The sequence below is a fragment of the Corvus cornix genome, chromosome 2 (assembly GCF_000738735.6).
Source record: "Corvus cornix cornix isolate S_Up_H32 chromosome 2, ASM73873v5, whole genome shotgun sequence".
NCBI classification, from domain to species: Eukaryota; Metazoa; Chordata; class Aves; order Passeriformes; family Corvidae; genus Corvus; species Corvus cornix.
Window position 1 is genome coordinate 144,952,480 of NC_046333.1, and position 18,890 is coordinate 144,971,369.

Sequence of the window (18,890 nt, forward strand, 5' to 3'; positions counted from 1 at the left end):
CTGTGCTCAATGCTATCAGACCAGAGATTAATTGTTTATAAAGGCAGCCAAGTACCTGCTAGAGGCAATAAAAAGGGGAAGGAAGAACAGATCCTTTAAGTAGAATTTAATGACCTTCTGCATATTGTTTTACTTTGCCAGCTTAATGTATAGTAATTTGTATAAATATGTGTGTGTCCTTGTGCACAGGATGCTGCATATGTGGTGAGATTGCACTTGTACACCCAGTTTGCTCTGTTCTTTAGTGCTGATTATCTTTGCTCACAGGAACGTCCCATGACTAAATCAATGAATCTCACCCAAACTAATCTGAAAACAAGAGATACAACTGTTTTCACAGCTGGGAACAAGAAGTCTCTGTCCTCAGGTAGATTACCTATGTTCAGTGGATTTTTGGGACCTTCATCATTCTTTGAAACAGGTGACAGAAGAGTTCAAAAGACTGCTTTGGTCTTTCATACCTGCTAAATTATGGGAAGGTCTGTTCATGCTGAGGATTTCTCCCAGAAGTTTTACCTTGATGGGGCTTTACGGAATCCCACCTGACACACTGTTGCATTTAGGCCTGATTTAGAAAACTTATGTCTCATCTATTTTAAAGTACTGAAGTATCAGATCATTTTCAGCTGGAACACTGAAACCTTTCCAATAATCACAGAGGAGAACGGACTGGGAAAACTCAATATACAACTTTTGCCCCAGAGAAGTCAAGCATAAAATCTTAGCTTCATGTTCTTTATTTTACATATATATATATATCCACAGAAGTGTGTCCTGGAAAGAAGGAAGACTGAGGAACATCTGTCTTAATATCACTGAGATATTTGTAGTAAAGGCAGGTTAGTTTTTTCTTTCCTTAAATTTTTGTACAATCTGAGTTGATAAATGCCATAACTGAAATTAATAGCCATTCACCAGAAGTTACAGATGTGGAAATATAAATCAATAAATACAATTAGTTCAGTCCTTAACCAACTCACACCAGACCTGTGGTTAACAGAGCTACCTCCATTTACAAACCATTTAAAGACACAATTAAACACAAGAAACATTGTCGAGGATTTTTTTCTTCCACTTAATCTCAGTGTTTAGAAAAGAACGAGTCTGCTACAAAAAAAAAAAAAAAAAAAAAAAAAGAGGCTAAGAATAGACCCTAAAGTATGTTTGGTAGAAGAGGACTCATGCTCCCAGTATTTTGTGGAGAGCCACAGCTGTGGGTCAGCACACATTCCCATAAAATGGTTATCAGATGCAAGCATGAAATTTCCCAGCAGTACTCTGTGGTTCAGTTAGCAGCTAGCAATTCTCACCACACAGCTGAAGTCATTTCCCTGGGTTTGCCCTAGTTTTTTAAACAAAATGAAACACACCGCAAATTCTGGAAAGCTGAGAAGATAATTCTTGAAGCCATTGCTCAATTTGGGAAAACTATGGGAGGGAGAAGAGATTTAAGGTATGTTCATGAGGCATATAGGCACATTCTGTCTTTTAGTGTATCTTCAATGCAACAAAAGGAAAAGTTGTTTTCAGTTATTTTTCCAAAGTCAGACACACATCACCCTCCTCCCAGCTTGCAAATTTTATCTCTTACTCCCTGCAGGAAGGAATAGCTGAGATATTCATATCAAAGCTGCAGGCTAGGGTCAAAGCAAGCGTCACTGATGAGATGTTCCCACTGTTTAGAGTCATCCCTGATTTCAGTGGAAAGAAAACCCATCTGTCTTCTGTTCCCCTTTACTGGATGATTTGATCATGCCTTAGAAGGATAACACTTCAAGAGTGCTAAGTGAAGATGAGTGCCATCTATTCCATGTGGTTGTCTTGGATCCTGCCACAAGGTTCAATCTGAACTGAAATCAAACACAAATCCTTTCAAACTTGCTTTGACAGAATAATGTGTCCTCTAGATGAGAAACCAACTAGGTGAACTGACTGACTGTTTCAGGTTATTATGATGGAAAAAAAGAATTATAAATGTTTTTAAAGATTCTGGTTGCAGTACAAATTAAGATGCATGTTTCTTTTCTGCAAAGAGGTCATGCTGCTCTAGGTATTCACTGGCATAGCCATTCCCAGTAAGTGTCCATGCAGGGAATGCTAAAATTGCAGTTTCTTCTGTGTTACCTTCCATAAAAGTTGCTTAGGCTGTTCTTAGGATGGGCTTGCATGGGAAGTATAGTGTCAGCACTGTGAATTAACTGTGAGTTACAGATACAAGAAAAGTGGGAAAAGAAAGGAATTTTGCTGAATTTTGGCATCAGAGATGGCTTATTCCTCCAACTAGTCTTCTCTGACTTCATCTCTGGTCAGCAAAGACAAAACAACATCCCTGGAAGACAATTCAGGGCACCTAATCTAATATCTGCTTAAAATCCCCTTCTGGAAGAGTCCCTGCTTTGGTCCATTAACTATAGAGGGCGAAAAGGCAGTTACACGTGGGGATGTCAATGCCTCCTGACCAGTGGTGTTTTCTGAGGGAAAGTCCATGAAAGGAGGAGAAGATCACTTACAACTGCTGTTCTTCACACACCTCTGCTTCACTTATCATAGCACACAGATCCCACTTACAGCTGAATGGCAGGGCCCCTGATGGTCACCATCTTGAGGCATTTAGATTCATTTGCCAGGTTTAACTTCCAGACCACTGCAGAACATGAATGCTCTAGATTGTATTATTGTTTTCCTTGATGGATGTATTATTATTAAATCTCATGGCATAGATCAAGATACAAAAAAATGACAGTCTGAATTTGAAGATCATACATGAAAGATATGAGACCTGATAGGAAAATAAAATAATTATTTTTATAATCTGAGAAACCATTTACATATACTAGAATATTTAATATTGCCTAAACTATTCTTTCAAAACATGAGAAAATGAGACATAGGGTATTACAAATATAAATCTTACACTCCAGTCCCAGCCCCTATCCTGTTTTGTGACCACAGGCACTCTTGTGTATTTCCCTCATTTTCTAAACAGGGTCAGCAATAAACAGTTATTATTATCTATCTCTTAGGTAACAGTTTTATCCATCAGTCTCAAACTACATTGCTAACAAGGTCGCATTACTTTTGTTTTCCAGATCTGGGGCAGGGACTGTGCAGAGATTAACAAAAGGACTTGTCCAGCCTTCCCAGCAGATTGAATTGGAACAGGACACTCTTCTCCTACTTCTTAGGTTACTCCTGTACCTGCTGACTCCCACTTTGCAAATTGCTCACTAATCCACAGTGGGTGCTAAACAGAAGCAATCAAAGTTTAGGACTACTCATCCTGAGTTGAAAGAAATGATGTACACTAAGTGCATGGTAAATATTTTATGCATCATCTCCATAAGACACGAAAGATTAGTATATCATTGCTCAAAATACAAGGAAGAATTTGCTTGACAGAAAAATGTTGCTTTCGTGACTATTTTGTATAGCTGGTCAGCAAATGGATTTTCCAACCAAGGGGAAAATAGAACCAAAACAGAATCTTGAAAAATTCTTTTACAGAATAACATGCAAAAATATGTGTTCACTTCAGGTCAATGAAAAACTTTATTCTGATAAATTGAAAATATTATCTCATAAGCAGACCTTTAATTGGTCCTTTTAAAATAAGAAAATCTACTTTTTAAGTATGCTTTGGTATTGATTTTAAAAGAAATATAGTAAAAACCAGTAAGATTTACAAATTATTCTTTCATTATAGACAGAAAAAGTTTTCAAAGATTAATTTCCCAACTGTTTTCTTCTCCACTCTTCCCATTTAAAAAATAGATGTTTACTCTGTAGTGTGGTCTTTTAACCACTCTAAATACTTCAGACTTACCCTTTTACAACAATTCCTATATTATTGTTTCTACCTCTTCTGTATTTTTACAATTAGCACCCTAACCTTTTCTTATCAATGTATTGTAATGATTTACTTAGTTCTAGTTAATAAGATACTTTTGTTCATATTTGTGTTTCAGGATTCTTTGCTAATTTAGTTGCTGTTTAAAAGTAATAATTCTAAGTGGACCAAATATGTTAATGTGGTTTATTTGGGCTTGATATCAATATCAGTGTAGCACTGATTCAAAAGTTATCAGAAGTAAGCTAAATGGTTTTAAGGAACAAACTCGGTGAAGTGGAATTCTTCTGACACCAGCAATGGATTGCTTTCCATATCTTCTGGAGTAAAACTGCTACAACAGGAACCTTCAGAGGTTTTAGATTAAATTTCAGAAATTTTAACAAAAATTATAATGGGAAAATACCACCTGCCTAATCATTCAGCTGGTATTCCTGTATAGACATAAATATAGATAGATAGATATAGATATAGATATAGATATAGATATAGATAGATATATTCTGGTTATTGAATTTGTGTGGTAGGTATTTTATTTTTAGTGTGTTATGACAAATCACAGGTATAAGAAAGCAAAATGCAACATAGCCTTGAGATATTTCAACAAATCTCATATTTTCTCATGGCTCAACTTTTGACATTTAAATATTTTCTTTTGACAACCCTGCCATATGGCTTTCCACTGGCATTTTCCAGGCTTAACTTCTTCAACAATGTATTAGGATGCTGAATCAGAAAAGAACTCTCAGCATTGTAAGCAACACAGGCCAGAAGCTCCCTTTTGCCACAAACTGAAGGTCTATAGAACTGAGCTGCTCAGACTGAGCGCTTTTCCCATGGGATGCTCTGGCTGAGTGTCTGCAGTATGCAGACCACTCTTACATGTAATGGTTACAAAAAAAGCCTATGGGCAAAAGTTAAGTGGAAAAAGAAAACTGAAATAAAAGCAGTCATTCAAGGTGGAAAAGAGCTAATATAGCCTGTCTTTCAGCAGCCCTTTCTGATAGCTTGTAAAATATATTTGCCCTTCCCTCGATGGAGACACCAAACATCCCTTTTTTATGGAACCACTTACTTTTCTGACGCTTTTTGGTACTTAACACTGCTTGTGATTTCTACTTCTTCATCATATTTTCTTGAAATTAGACAAAGACCTCAAACATTATTAGGAAAGGTCAGATGGATAGATAGACACATGCGCGCACACAGAGTATGATCAAACAAGCCTCATTTCCTTAAAAGCCTGAGGTAAAAATAACATTTTGGAATTTCCACTGCCAGAGTTTTGAGCACTTCTCATTACTGGATCAGGAATGAACCTTGGCACTGCTGACTGGAGTCATTTATTGTAGACAGTGGAATTATTGTTTACCCTCCAACAAAATGTTTCCTTCTTCTTCTAAGCCTCATATGAGAAGTGGGCAAATTGCTTAAGAGGAGAAGTCTAAATCCCACCATGGCTACTAGAATCCCTCAACCTTCTGAGAAGTACCAAGGAGTTGTAAGTGAGTAATAATTGATTTGACATGCTTAATCTATTCCTTTTGCATGGATATGTGTGAGCATGTGGCAGTTTCCCCACATCAACCATCAATTGAGGAAACTTCACCTACCACAAGTCCAGTGAGAAAAAGCTTGTCTGGGCATGATAACAGCACAGAAACCTTTTACATGATCTACAAAGAACTGACTGATGAAGAAGGTGAGTGCAGAGCAATTAGTCTCTCTCATAGTGAAGGAATCAAGGGTTCACATGCATTGATAACAGCATTGCTGCTAAAACAAACAAAGGGAGAACCTCTTTCACACGTAACGTACTTTCAAGATTACAACATGCAATATAAAAATAAAAGAATTATAAAAAAAGCCAGTCATGATGTTTCCATGGAATGAAAGAATAGTACAAATGTAAGCTAAGCACAGCCATTAGCTGCCTCTTACTCCATGTAATTTTCTTCTCTGCCCCTGAGATCCACCATTATATCTTTCGCTTTCCCTGTAGCACAGAACCTCCAAGAAAAAATGAAGGACTCTGACACAGCAGTTGCCCCAGGAAGGAGGGATTTACACAAGAGCAGGATCACTTTTCTCTGGCCTGAGCCCTTCCTTGCACTGTATTCCTGCCTCTTATTGCTGAAATACACTTCTCTGTCCCCCTCCTACTGCCTATACAACATTACCTCACCCAGGGAAAGTGGCAACTATAGAGAGACACACAAGTTGTTAATGAATACCATCCAGCTATTTGAGAGCAGGATGCAGTGGTTTCAATGACATTAGAAAAGCATGCTAAATTTCTATGGTTGAATTCAAGGTAGAAGCTGTAGCCTGTGCCTTACAATAAGGAAACACGAATTTAGCACAGGCAAGTGGTGTTCTCACCGCAGGGAGTGGAGAGAAAAAACTCCTTTGCACACATCATCCCAAGGAAATGTTTCTGCCAGAAGAGTACTTTGGAGACATTTTCACCTTTCAGATGAAAAGGTGTGTAGCTACAATTCAGCTGAACAATACTTGAATTGTAACAGCACCTGTTCAGATGAGCTCCTAAAAAAATACAAATCAGCAACTTTAAAGGTGGCCCAAATTAGTGCATATGCTGATGAAATTGAAGTCATCCAAGAATACCTGTAAAACCTCGGGCAAGGAGATGCCTGATGTCTCCTTAGAAAAATGATGAGCTTTTCTTCATATTTCACTGACCTAACTATGAACTCAGATCTTGCAGAAAGCAGTTTGTACCCCATTGATGAATTCCCCTGTGTTTGACAACCCTGTAAGAAAAGCAGCTGATGAAGCAGATGCAAGGGGCATGATTATTTCTACCACCATTCATCAGAAAACTGTTAGTTTCAAGTTGTTCTAATTAAAAAAAAAAACCTCTTTAAAAGCATGAAGTTATGCCTCTTGAAACTTTGCCAAAAGGATTTTTCCACAGTTACCACAAAAAAAAAAAAAAAAGGTGTAAAATGACATTGAAAACTAGTATTGGAGGCTTTTATTTGCAAAATTTTCTCACCTTGGCTAGTGAAAAAGATTACAGAAAACCTCTCTGAATTGGAATTAGACTCACCATTTCTAGAGGCCAGATAAAATTACTACAGCCGTGTCACAAACAGTAATTTATAGCTTTGAATCATTTTTGATGAAAAATGAGAAGAACCAACAAAAAAAACTTGCAGCAAAAAAAATTAGGAGAATTGCAGAAAACTTGTGTTGCCAGAGATTAAATGCCTGTCTGTTAAACAAAATAAAAACAAAAAAATAAAAAACTTCCCCAATGCTGCTGAATTCATGCAGGCTGAATTCAAAATTGAAGATCATGCCAACACTTCAGGAAATTAAACTGATGAAACTTTTCTCTGTCTCCAAATGCCAACTGTGAGTATGATGCAGCTGGCAAAGGCTGAGGTCTTCTCAATGACAAAATCCAGCATATGCTTTGAAACAAGAGAATTGACTCTATTTTGATATGTATGGTTGAAATTTTGGATTGCTCTGTCATTTTCTAAAATTATGTTAAATTATGGAACTATTTATTCATCAAGTAATTATTTTAAATGTGCTAACACTACTTCATACTATTATTATTTCTTTAATGAATTTTTGTGGTGAACTACCTGATGATGTAAATTATCCACAGATGTATGTGCATGGTTACATTCATGAAATTCTATCTTTAGAGAAGTGCAGATTGCTCGAGATGTTATTTTCGTCAATAATATGTAATATAGCTACAAATTTCATTCACCACATTTTGGAAGCAAAACCCTAATGTTTTCTCTAGCAAAAACCTGCAGAATAGGTCACCTTGAAGTTGTTTATGGTTAGATGAAAATTCCAGTTAAGAAGGCACCTGTAGGTCCACTGCTGGGACTGGGAAGGATAATAACTGCTCCACCATATTTGTCTTCTTTATTATACCCTAGTAACTCTTCCCTACCTATGATTAAATCTCTAAATGGAGATTTGTGTCTCTGTCTTTCATAGGTTTCCTTTCATTACTTGAAAGCAGCGTGCCATGAAGTACTTAGTTTCATATCCCTGCCCAGTTCCATCCTGCTCTTTCCACTGGAATTCCATTCTTTTTCATCATAAATAGACCATTTTAAACAACTGATCTTCTGCATCATAGCCTTATATCAGCTTCATATCCAAATTATTCTTTTCTTGTGATATATTTGCTGTTTACTAATATCCAGTAATTTTAATCATATTCAGTTTAGCCATGAGTTTATTTACTCACTTCTTTTGACCCACTCTGACTGCTTTCTGGAAGGTAGTGGTTAACACCATTATAGCAGTACTTGAGTTGTTATTTAATATATCTTCACTTTGCTTTAACTCTCAATGTTATTGCAGTTTCCCTGTTCAGCTTGTAACATAATTTGTATTTCAATGTCACCTCCCTTTGGGACAACAATTCTAGAAAATTAAGGTATTACAGTTTGCTGTCAAAAATGACACAAACAGCTGACCACTGTACAGAAATATCTTGAATTGGACTGGTAGGAATAAGAAGTGATCTGTTAGCAACAAAATGCATTGTCCTTTGAGGCCTCTTCCTTGGGTAACAAAGTAATATGTCATATTGAAATTCCTTGTGGGGGCTCTTAGTATTTGCTGGCTAAAGACAACATACAGACTCTTCTGCTTCCGACCACTCTGTGTCCTTATGGCCTGTCCATCAAAATTATGGAAGGAAAGCAGTTCATTAAGCACTGCTTTAAAATATTTTCTGTATACCACTAAAGCACTCAGAGGGAAGAAAAAGAGCTACTAAACAAAAATAGTGACAAGATTGCAGGTCTTGTGTTTCTTGAGTAAGAAGTGAACTTACTTAATGTACAGTAGGACACAAAATAATGATCTGAGTTCTACAGCAGCTTTTGTTCAAGAGTTCAGATGGTGGGTAAGGTGTGTGAAGTTAAAAGGAATGAAATACCTCAGAGGCACTACTTCAGACAGTGTATTTTTAGCCTACTGAGCAAGAAAAATATGAGTAAGGCAAACATTTCCCAGAGTCCTTGGGTTTGTATGATATGCCTGACACAATCAATTTAAAATTCTTAGGAAGCAGTTCTGTATGTATTCATGCACTAAAATCAATGAAGTCTTATACACAGAGTCTTGGTGTAATTACTCAGGGTTTCAAGATTACCTACAGCCACTTGCATTGACAGAGTATTTCATTCCACATGAATTCCTGGGGATGTCTTTTCTTTTCCAGTCTTTAATAAACACATATTCAGACAAAATTGTTGCTTGAACTGGGCAAAGGTTTTTGAGCTTAAAATCCAGTCAGAATCAAAATAGTCCATACTTAGAGGTGAGCTACAAGAAATCTCATAATCCCCTCTCGGAGAACACAGCATGAGAGCACACGAACAGCTGAATCAGGTTAGACCAACTCTGTGGCTGAGATGGATAGTCATGACTCTGTGTTTAATAAAAAATTATCTGTTCCTTTTTCTTCTCATGATTTTTTCCAATCACTTTTGGAAACCATGAAAGCTCCCAGCATCTACAATTTCCAGGGGACAAGAAGTTCTTTGTGTCTGGTTGAAGAAAAATCACCTTTTGGTTTACAAACCTGCTGCCTGGTTTGTTGATGTACTAGTTCTTGTACTGGAAGAGACAGCAAACAATAATTTCCTATTCACCTTCTCCATGTCATTCATGCTTTTGCATATCTCCTTTCACTCACCTTCTTCTTCCAGGTTGAAAAGTCCCGGTCTATTTATTTGCTCCTCATATGGAAAATATTTCATGCCTCTGATTACCCTTGTCCTTCTTAAAAACTTTCCTAGTTCTACTACATCCTTCCTGAAGGTGGAGGGGAGAGAGTGAAGGAAAGCATCCTAAGTTGAGCCCTATCACTAGAATGCAGGTGTATTTTACAGTAGGAATGGTTTGCTCCCTATTCCTTTCCTAATACAGCTTAATATTCAATTTGCCTTTCTGAGGGTGAGGAACCAACCATTTATTATAACCACAAGATTTTATCTCTTGGAGGTAGTGCCCATTTACACATTTTTACTTGCTCATCTTTGCTGTGTTTTTTCTTAAGGGCACAAAAAAATAGGAAAGAGTGATCTTTAGCTGTGATATTGCAGAGAAATCAGCCAGCCAGCATGATCTGTCATATTGCCTCATCTCCTTCCTTTGTGCTGGTCTAGCACATGCTGTGTTTAGTGTGAATCTCTGGGACTCTCCTGATAATTTGCCTGGGATTTAGGTCTGTTGGCAGTGGGAACGAAGGACACCATTTCGCTCTGCATTCCACCAGAGCCAGGGAAAGAGGTGACCAGCTGTTCCTTCCTGCCAGGCAACATCAGCTTTTATGAGGGTGAAAAAAATATAAAAGATCTCTGGATCTTATTATTGCTAGACATTTTATGTTCAATAGTGAAAAAAGAGGGAGTTGACTAACAAGAATTGTTTGAAGTCCAGCTGGTGCTGTTTGGGAGAGGATGTGTCACCTGTTGTTGTGAGGTACTGAGGTGAGGTGGCGATTTAGAATGTGGGTTTGTAATAACTCCGTTTTTCATAACCTAAGTAACTTAGCCTCTATCAAACACATATCACCTGTTGTCCCTTATCAAGCACGCCTCTGATGGTTTTGATTCACTTAGTTAATTCATTTTTATCATAAAAAACAGCATTGGTGGGCCTGGTCTCATAAAAGCAGATCACTAAAGCCCTTGGGGCACAGGAAACCAGCAAATGCATGTTTAAAAAAAAAAAAAAAGAAAGAAAGAAAGGAAAAAAAAAGCCATATGACCTAGCACAGGAAACAAATCTAATGAAGGAATGTCCTCAGCTTTCACAGGAAATTATTTTCATTTTATGCCATTTTCTGCCTCCATAAAAAGTAACAGAGTTGACCTCCTGTGCTCTTACCTAACCTTTTGGCATCAAGGACAGGAGAGGAGAAGTGTTGCCTCAACCAACAAGATACTAATCCATTAAGAGTGTAACAGGGATCAGACTCTTTTCATCATGGGCATCTTAACTGTCACACCACAGCCAATATTTCCTGAAACAAACCTTAGTAGGGAACAGGGGACATTTGCTAGTTTGTAACCAGATGAAGATATTTTAAAGGTGTTACATTTTTATATAAAGCACTGAGCACTTGTTCTCTGGCAAACAGATCTCAACTGAGATATTCATAATCACTGCCTGTTGCTTAAATCCTAATAGTTTGTACTAAACATTGTGAAGTAAGGCTGTAATAAATTACAGGCAGTTGTCAGTGGGGAAGATGGTTTAATCTGATGTGTTTTACCATACACACTTGCTGATTCTCTTTGGTTTTGATTTAGGGTAGAAGCTGAAATAATATTTTTATTTTAATCTCCTGTAGTCCACATCTTAGTTTGCTTTAGCCTTGTGAAGGAGCTCAATATCTTCCTGCATGACAGACCCTGTATTCACATCTTTTATTGCTGATAGGACATCTCACAAAGAAATTGTATTGGGTATGACCTAACTCAGAGAAAGATAATCCCACAATATCCTTAGGTTGCACTGTTAAAGCTGGAACAGTCTAGTCTAGTGTTTGTTTTCCCATGGCAGAAATAACAGCAATAAAACATCTAGATGTCAAAATGTTATTTCTTGGAGTAACAGCTTCTGGAGACAATTTTACAAAATGCTTTGGGTCAGGAGGTGAGCACCCGTGTCTGTCCCCCTTCATTAGTTAGACATGTTAAAAGAAGAGAAAAGCCTCCAAAATGTGGTTCAAAGGATGCCTTATAGGGAATGGATGATCATCCTTTAAGAAATAACATTATCTGCACCATATTCAATTTCTTTCTGCAACTTCCTGCAACTCTCAAATTAACACCAGTGCAATGAATCTTTGTAAATTAACGAGTTTAATGACTGAACAAGAATCAATCAATCTCCCTTGTTTCAAAACTGCTAATAAGAACTCAAACCAAGTAAAAACCTCTGAGTCACAACCTCCTGCTAATAACATGCTTTTTGCTTTGAAGAGGATAATTAAATCATCACCACATTCCTTTTTCTCTGTAAAACTTCCTGTATGATGTGAATTTAGATCAAAACACACCCTTTCTCCCCTAAGGGTTCTTTGTTATATCACACTGGAAAATTATTTCAGGAGTTACTCTTGTCCTTGAAGGCATACAGATCAGGCTGGGATGTTAGCAGTGCTGATTGCCTGAATCTCAAAAGGACTTGATAAGCCAGACACACCCCAATATTTTACAACTCTATTAGATAGCACACAGATCTATGCTAAGCTTTTGATGAAGGAGAAGCTGTAAAAGTCTGGGACTGACACAAGGAGCACAACAGGCAGGTTAGTTTGACAGTAAAGGGATATATCAGCAAAACATGCATAACTGAAAAAAACTAAAGAACACCCAAAATATATTTAGTAACGTAATATCAAACTCTAAAAACACATATGAAATTGAGGCTGAATCAAAGATGTAGGGCAAGAAGATTTTGCCATAAAATTGGTATAAGATTCTAAGAACAAGTATCTAACTGCAAAGAAAGCTACATTATACTTTCTCTAAGACCGTGGACCCTGGCTCATAAAGGAAAAAAAACTTATTGTGGCTGGTTAATATTACCAGTTGCTGGATCAGGTAAAGGCTATTGAATGCAAAATGTGAAGAAAGATCAGAGGCAATCCAAGTCTCATAAAATGGTGATAATGGGTGACCTTTGTAACCTGCATATATACTGGTCAAATGTCACAAAGGGAAAAGGTTAACAGAAGTGATTTCTTGGTACCTTAAATGATTGCTTCTTGGAATAGCTATTAACCTATTGTATTTCCATCTGCTGCTGTGTTTTTAGTTCAAACAGGTAATGTTTGAACTAACAGCTGCATTTCCCATATAGTTATGAAGAGGTTCATGGAGCATGGTGAGGTCAGAGCACCAGGGGAGTGAATAAAATGCAGAACCACATGTAAGGTGACCTGGTTTCTATTCCCCATCCTGATAAAGATTTGCTGGGTGATCTTGAGTTCAGGTTTCTTGACTTCTTCAGGGTTTCATCTTGCCGTGTGTAAAGCAGGAGTTTTGTCCACTGGTTGAAGTCTCTGGGAAGCTGAACACACTGGTATGCAGAGAGCTTTGAGATTCTCTACGGAAATGCTGGGAAGACATGTAAAACATCTCTATGCATATTGAGACATTATTGTTTATGGTCTGTGAGTGCCTCAAAAGGATGTCATCTTTCAGCAGATGGTCTAAATCAGCAACATTGTCTCCAATTAGGGTGAAAACACCATGACTGAGACCAAATACATGAAGTCCACTCAGTCACTGACATCATGGCAGATTAATCTTCTTTAACAAGGGAAAAGCATACTCTTATTTCAAGTGGTGACAGAAGGAGTCTGAGAAGGCTCAGCATAGGGGCAGGAGCTTCAGAGAACTGTTTTCATGCTTGCCACAGTGCACAGATGGAGAGAGTGGGAGATATCCTAGCTCCCTGTGGGAAGGAATCTGTAAGCTATGAGCATTTAGCTCCTTGTAATGCATGACTCCAGCTATCAGCTGGTCAACAGGTTTTCTTCTCCCGCACAGAAGAGGGACTCCATTGTTCAACATTACCGCTTTCCTTTGGTTGTCAAGCCATTAAGCCCACAGCCATATTTGTCTCTATGGTAAGCAAAAACTCCCTCAAAAATGTATGTCTCACACTCACCCTCTACTTTCAGCAACCAAGCCCAACTCTGAAACTTCTCTGTGTACTATTTCAAAAAACATGACCTGTATCCCCACACCTCAGCTTGTTTTTCCATCGTCATTTGTTGATCTCCTTATGCTCCACCTTTAAAGTGTGTTTGTTTCCTCTTGGGCTAATGGCCGTTAATTTAGCATTTGAAATATCTGTATGTGAGTGCAAAGTTGCAACTTCCCACAAAATAGATTGCAGGTACATTTTTTGTATGTGTATGTTATTTGACTCTTTCATCCTCTCTAATTAATGCCACTTTCAGCCATGTACTTTGCAGAGCTTTTACTTTTTAAATGTGTGCACTAAAATTCCATTTAGTAAATTTGTCTGCCTGTATCTTGAGCCAAATTACCAAAAGAGAGTCCTGATCTGTCTGTGACCACAGACAATCATTTGTCTTGCTGGATTTGGTTTAGTGCAACCAGAACCTATTTCGGGGAAAAGAAACATTGTCTCTTTCTTGGCCTCTGCCCTGGGAAAGGGGAATTTTGCAGGCTGGTATGCATTTCTCTGAAGAGCGTCTTTTATTTTTAATTGCGTTTAAAAATGGAAAGAAGTACAAACAAAGCTTTCATATATGGTATGTACAAATAGGATTTTAAATCTATTTTGGGTCTGGTCCTTCAATGAATGAATGGGTGCATAGCTTTGTGGAGACTCATGCCTTATACAGAGCTTCTGCACATTCTAAGTTTGAGACGGATCAGACCTTCTGCTTTGTCAGACATGTTCTCATGTTGAAGAAGACTGAAGGATGTTCAGCTCATTGTCTCTCTACCTAGTGCTTCAATTTTTTAATAGGAGGCTAAAAATAATTGCCATAGCTGGAAAACATTAGTATGCAAATGGACAAGACAAAGATAATTAAAGGCAGAAGTACGTGTGCAACAGCACAAGTGTTTCTCCATATGCAGGTACAAATACAAATAAATTTATAAATTGGACTCTTAATTATGTAAATGAAATTTACAGAAAATTGTAAATTCAGCTCACATGACCACATGCTTAATTCAGGAACATTCTTGTCTAAGAGATGCTACAAGCTTAAATGACAATGAATAGGTCATACATTGGGAAAATAATTGACTGTATGTAAAAATGCTGCATGTCCATTTCTATGCACACATGTGATCCGCTCGTGTGCAGGGACTGTGGCTGCTCCAGGACAGCACTAACGTGCATTGCACATGTAGCAGTGGGTCCATATTCACCAGGAGTGAGGTGCAGAAATCACCCAAGCTCCTCACAAACTTGTACCTCCCCAGGCCATGGTCCAGTGCTCTTCTGGGACAGGATTTCAAGTCCAGAAAGCAGGACAGCCTTCGGGCTGATCAGTTTGGGCAACATGCCCTGCTAGTTACACTGAGTCCCTTGAGTGCCTCCCTGCTGCACTTAAGTATGTGCTGTCCTCAGACCTTCAGGCTTACAGAGGTGAGACCTAGGAGTTTATATCACCTTCTCTTTTCTCTGCAGAGCTCTCAGCTGTGGAAGAAAACCATGTCTTGCAGCTCTGTTTTTAGATGTGCAAGCAGCCTCTGGAGAAGCTGGAGAAGTTTGCAGCTTCTAAAGTGGATCTATGTAAAGTATTGCACTTTGAGACAAAGTAAGCAAATTTATGAGATAATATAAGCACAGTACCTATAAAGCTGTTTTATACTCATTTTTCAGAGTATGAGTGTTCTTTAAAATATTTAGAGATATTCTTAATATTTTATTGTATACTGTGGTTTATAAGTAAAAGTACCCCACAAAGTAATGCTTGACATTTTCTTGCCAATATATCTAAACTCTAGTGTTTCAAACTGTGTTTCAGAAATAATATCAACTGAGTTTGTTCACTTTAGTTTGTATCCTTTGGAAATAATGTGAGGAGTCAGAATGATGAGTATTCCAGGAGAGCAATTCCAATTAGTACTGGTCAAAAAAAACAAGGGATCTTCCCATTAAAAAAAAAAAAAAAGCAGCCATTAGCCCTTTTTTGGGAAAAGAAGTCAGTCAGGCATTAGAATGGACAGTCAAGGGTTTTTGCACGCAAACTGTCTCAACTACCTTTGTGGATACTTTGCATTATTAAGTATTTTCAGGGGAAACATCTGAAATTTAAGGATTGGACTTCTTATATATATGCCCTTATACATATCCTAATGGTCAGAGAAGGTATGCACTTTTTTCCTTCATCTCTGTCTCAGTGTCTCAGAACTATAATGAATTATTCCCAAAAAAAGGAGCAATGTCTTTGTTTTATAATGTGTGATAGCCAGGGAAGAAAACTCACCTGGAAACCTTAAGAAAGTATGGTCACATTAGCATCTTTGTAAGAATTACTACTTCTCAGAGGCTTGCTTCTGCTGAGAGCCACAGCCTCACTATTTACTTGTGTGTTTTGCTGTTTCTGTGATACAGGGAAGATTAAAATAGACTTTTGGACTGGAAACTCCAAGGATTTGTACAAATGGCAACATCTCAGAAGAGGGGTAGTTAAAATGGGCTAATAAGGTTGCAAGTAATCCTAAACTGTAGTTGAAATCCCTGCCCTGAATCAGAAAGACAGTTACTCTGAAATGGTTACTCTCTCATGAGAAGCCTAGCCCTTCTTTCTCATCTTTCGTGAGAAATTCCTGTCCTGTTGGAAAGAGATGTGTTCAGCTGGCTCACAGTTGAGGCAGTTGGTTTGACAGAGTTGATCCCTCACCTAGGGTAGCATGTTAAGTTCAAGCCACAGTGTAATAATTTGTAAATATTCTTAAAAATTGAGCCAGTGACAAGAGGATGTACTGCAAACAGTGCTTAGTATGGGGCCAGTGACTTGTGTCTTGTTATAAACATCTAAGTTTACTTCCCCCTGATGAAGGAGAAAAAAAAAGACTCTCGGCTCCTTCTGAACACACCCCAGATAGGGATCTGACACCCTGAGACAGCCCTTTGTGGTAAAGGCTCTGCTTAAGCAACAATGTTTGCAGGGCGCTCCAGATTTTCAGAACAGCAGCCAAATTTGAGAACTTCAGATCAAGCATCACTGTCAGATCACTGAAAAGTCCTTTTTAAGCCCTGTTTTACTCTCCCTTTTCAAATGCACATGGTTCACACCACAGTTAGTCAAGACAGTTCATTTCAGTAAACTCATCAAAGAGAGGACTGGGATAAGCCACATGGAAAGGTGAAAGGGGCAGTCAGAGATAATGAACATCAACTTGATAGTCTAGAGATCTACATATTAAAAAAAAATGGTGGGGAAGATATACACTTTCTAATCACCAATAACCTTTCTTAAAGTGGCTTGTGAATGTTTCCCAAGTGCATTAAAGGAAAAAGTATTTGCATTCATGATGCCCTGCAACACACATATTTTGAAGATGTGTTTGGGGTTCTAATGGGTTCTGACTGAGACTAGACCTTCTCAGCTTATACAGCAGTAGCAATTCTTTACCAAAACCATGAGGTCCTGAAAGGCACCCCCCTAAAGAAGCACAGATGAAAAATACCATTATTTTCTCTTAAAGGTGAAAGAAAAAGCAGAGATGATTGTTTATAATCACTATCCTCACACCCTCAACTTCAGTTTCACACTCAGAAATGGATGTTAAGTCTTTTAATATTAAGGGAAGTTTCCTAAGTGGATATGGGAGGAGAAGAAACAGAACAGTTGCACTGCAAACTCTCTCTATGTGCTCTCCTCTGAGTATTCCCACAAGATCAACACAAGCTGTGAACACTAAACTCTGTGTTTTTAAAAACGCAAAATCAGGAGAATTGAGCCTGAAGCCAACCTTTGGATCTGGAAACCACTGTAATTTGGGGAAGACTGAATCGGTATCTGAACACTGTGGCTCAACCTCTTCCTAAAATATCACAGTTGACCTCCATCTGCCCTCAGTGTGTCCTCTTCTCAGATGACTGTGACTCCTCTGCTTGCTGTGGCAAACTGCTCCAGAACAAGACTGCGCCAGAAGACTGTGAGACAACAAAAAGTAGTTGAAGCCCTTTCTAACGTGATATCCTGCAGTATGCTTTTTTATTAGAGCTTGAAGGAGTTTTAAGTGAATGACTGTTATTATCTCATTATGTCTTATCTCTTGAATAAAACCACAATAAGAATAACTGCAAATTTCAGTGATATTTATTAGCATTGTACAAAAATCGTAATTTTAAAATTAGCACCTTTACTTCTATGATGTATCATCAAGATCTGTTGTCATTCACTGCCTACTGTAGTGATTAAATAAACAAATATTTCACCATGATTTACACCTTTTCCAAATGACTGAGGTGATTTTTGGTTTCATATGCCTTGTGATATTTTGTATAAATGGTTGCCATAAGCTAAAAAAGTTTATACTTCAAAGACCCAGGACAGTGTTAGATTTATAGTGGTTATGTGGTATTTGATTTGTCTTAGAGAGCTGGGAAATGTTTTGTACTATATTTTTGTTAGAAGCATTTTGTGACTGGTGCTTTGAACAGGTTCATGGAGCCAGTGTTCTGCAGATCCTTCCAAGTAACTTGCTGGCTTTGTTGCCTGTGATGTTTGGATTCTGTATTCAGAGATCCAACAGCTTATTTCAGCCCTGCATTCTGGCTGAAAGAGTAATTTATTACTCTATTAAAAGTAATCTGCTATGCTTTTGTGAAGTTCATCTGAAGTATTCTAAAAGTCTTCAGAAAGAGAGTACAGCGTGGGGCTTCACCCTCCATTATTTCCCAGTAGCAATCTCCTTGGACATAACAATTGCAGCTGCATGTGCATTTATGGAAATGTGCCTTCAGTGGAAGTGGAATACACCTACTGATCCCACATCCATGAGATCTGCAGCCAATGGATTCTGTGAAATCAGAAAGGGTAAGGCATATGGCAGCTCTGTGGTGTTGCAGTTAAGATCTAAATAACTTATTTTTGCTACAAGGCCTGAAAGCATTTCTGTTTAAACGTGTGGACTTGCACCTAGAGTCTTGCAACTCTGAAAAGGAAAGAAATAGTGACTTCTTCCAAAGAAGTATGCCACTCACAGCAGGAACGGTTTTTTAGATTCAAACAGCTTGAGTGGCCAAAAAATATTTGTGAACGACGCAGAAATAAATCTCCTGCAGAAAGGCAATAGTTGGCACCTTAAAAAAAAAGAAAAAAAAAAGAGGGGAAAGAAAAGAAAGAAAGAAATCAAAGATTTAATTTTGTAAATAGTTTAAAGACAAGGAACAATATCTTACCTAATAACTTTCTTCTTCATATAGCTCGCATCTGAAAAAATGGAGTGACCCACATTACTGACTATTCATAGTATCTTTGTGTGTAATCTCTCTGACTGTAATAATTTGT

The 18,890-nt window shown here is 37.9% G+C and overlaps 1 long non-coding RNA gene across 1 annotated transcript; it reads left to right on the forward strand.

Moving 5' to 3' along the window:
- Nucleotides 1–3,092: 3,092 nt before the first annotated feature.
- Nucleotides 3,093–17,831, forward strand: LOC120411808. Its single transcript, XR_005604356.1, has 4 exons — nucleotides 3,093–3,315; nucleotides 5,252–5,549; nucleotides 15,053–15,182; nucleotides 17,080–17,831. It is a non-coding gene; the product is annotated as an uncharacterized LOC120411808 (long non-coding RNA).
- The last annotated feature ends 1,059 nt before the right edge of the window (nucleotides 17,832–18,890 follow it).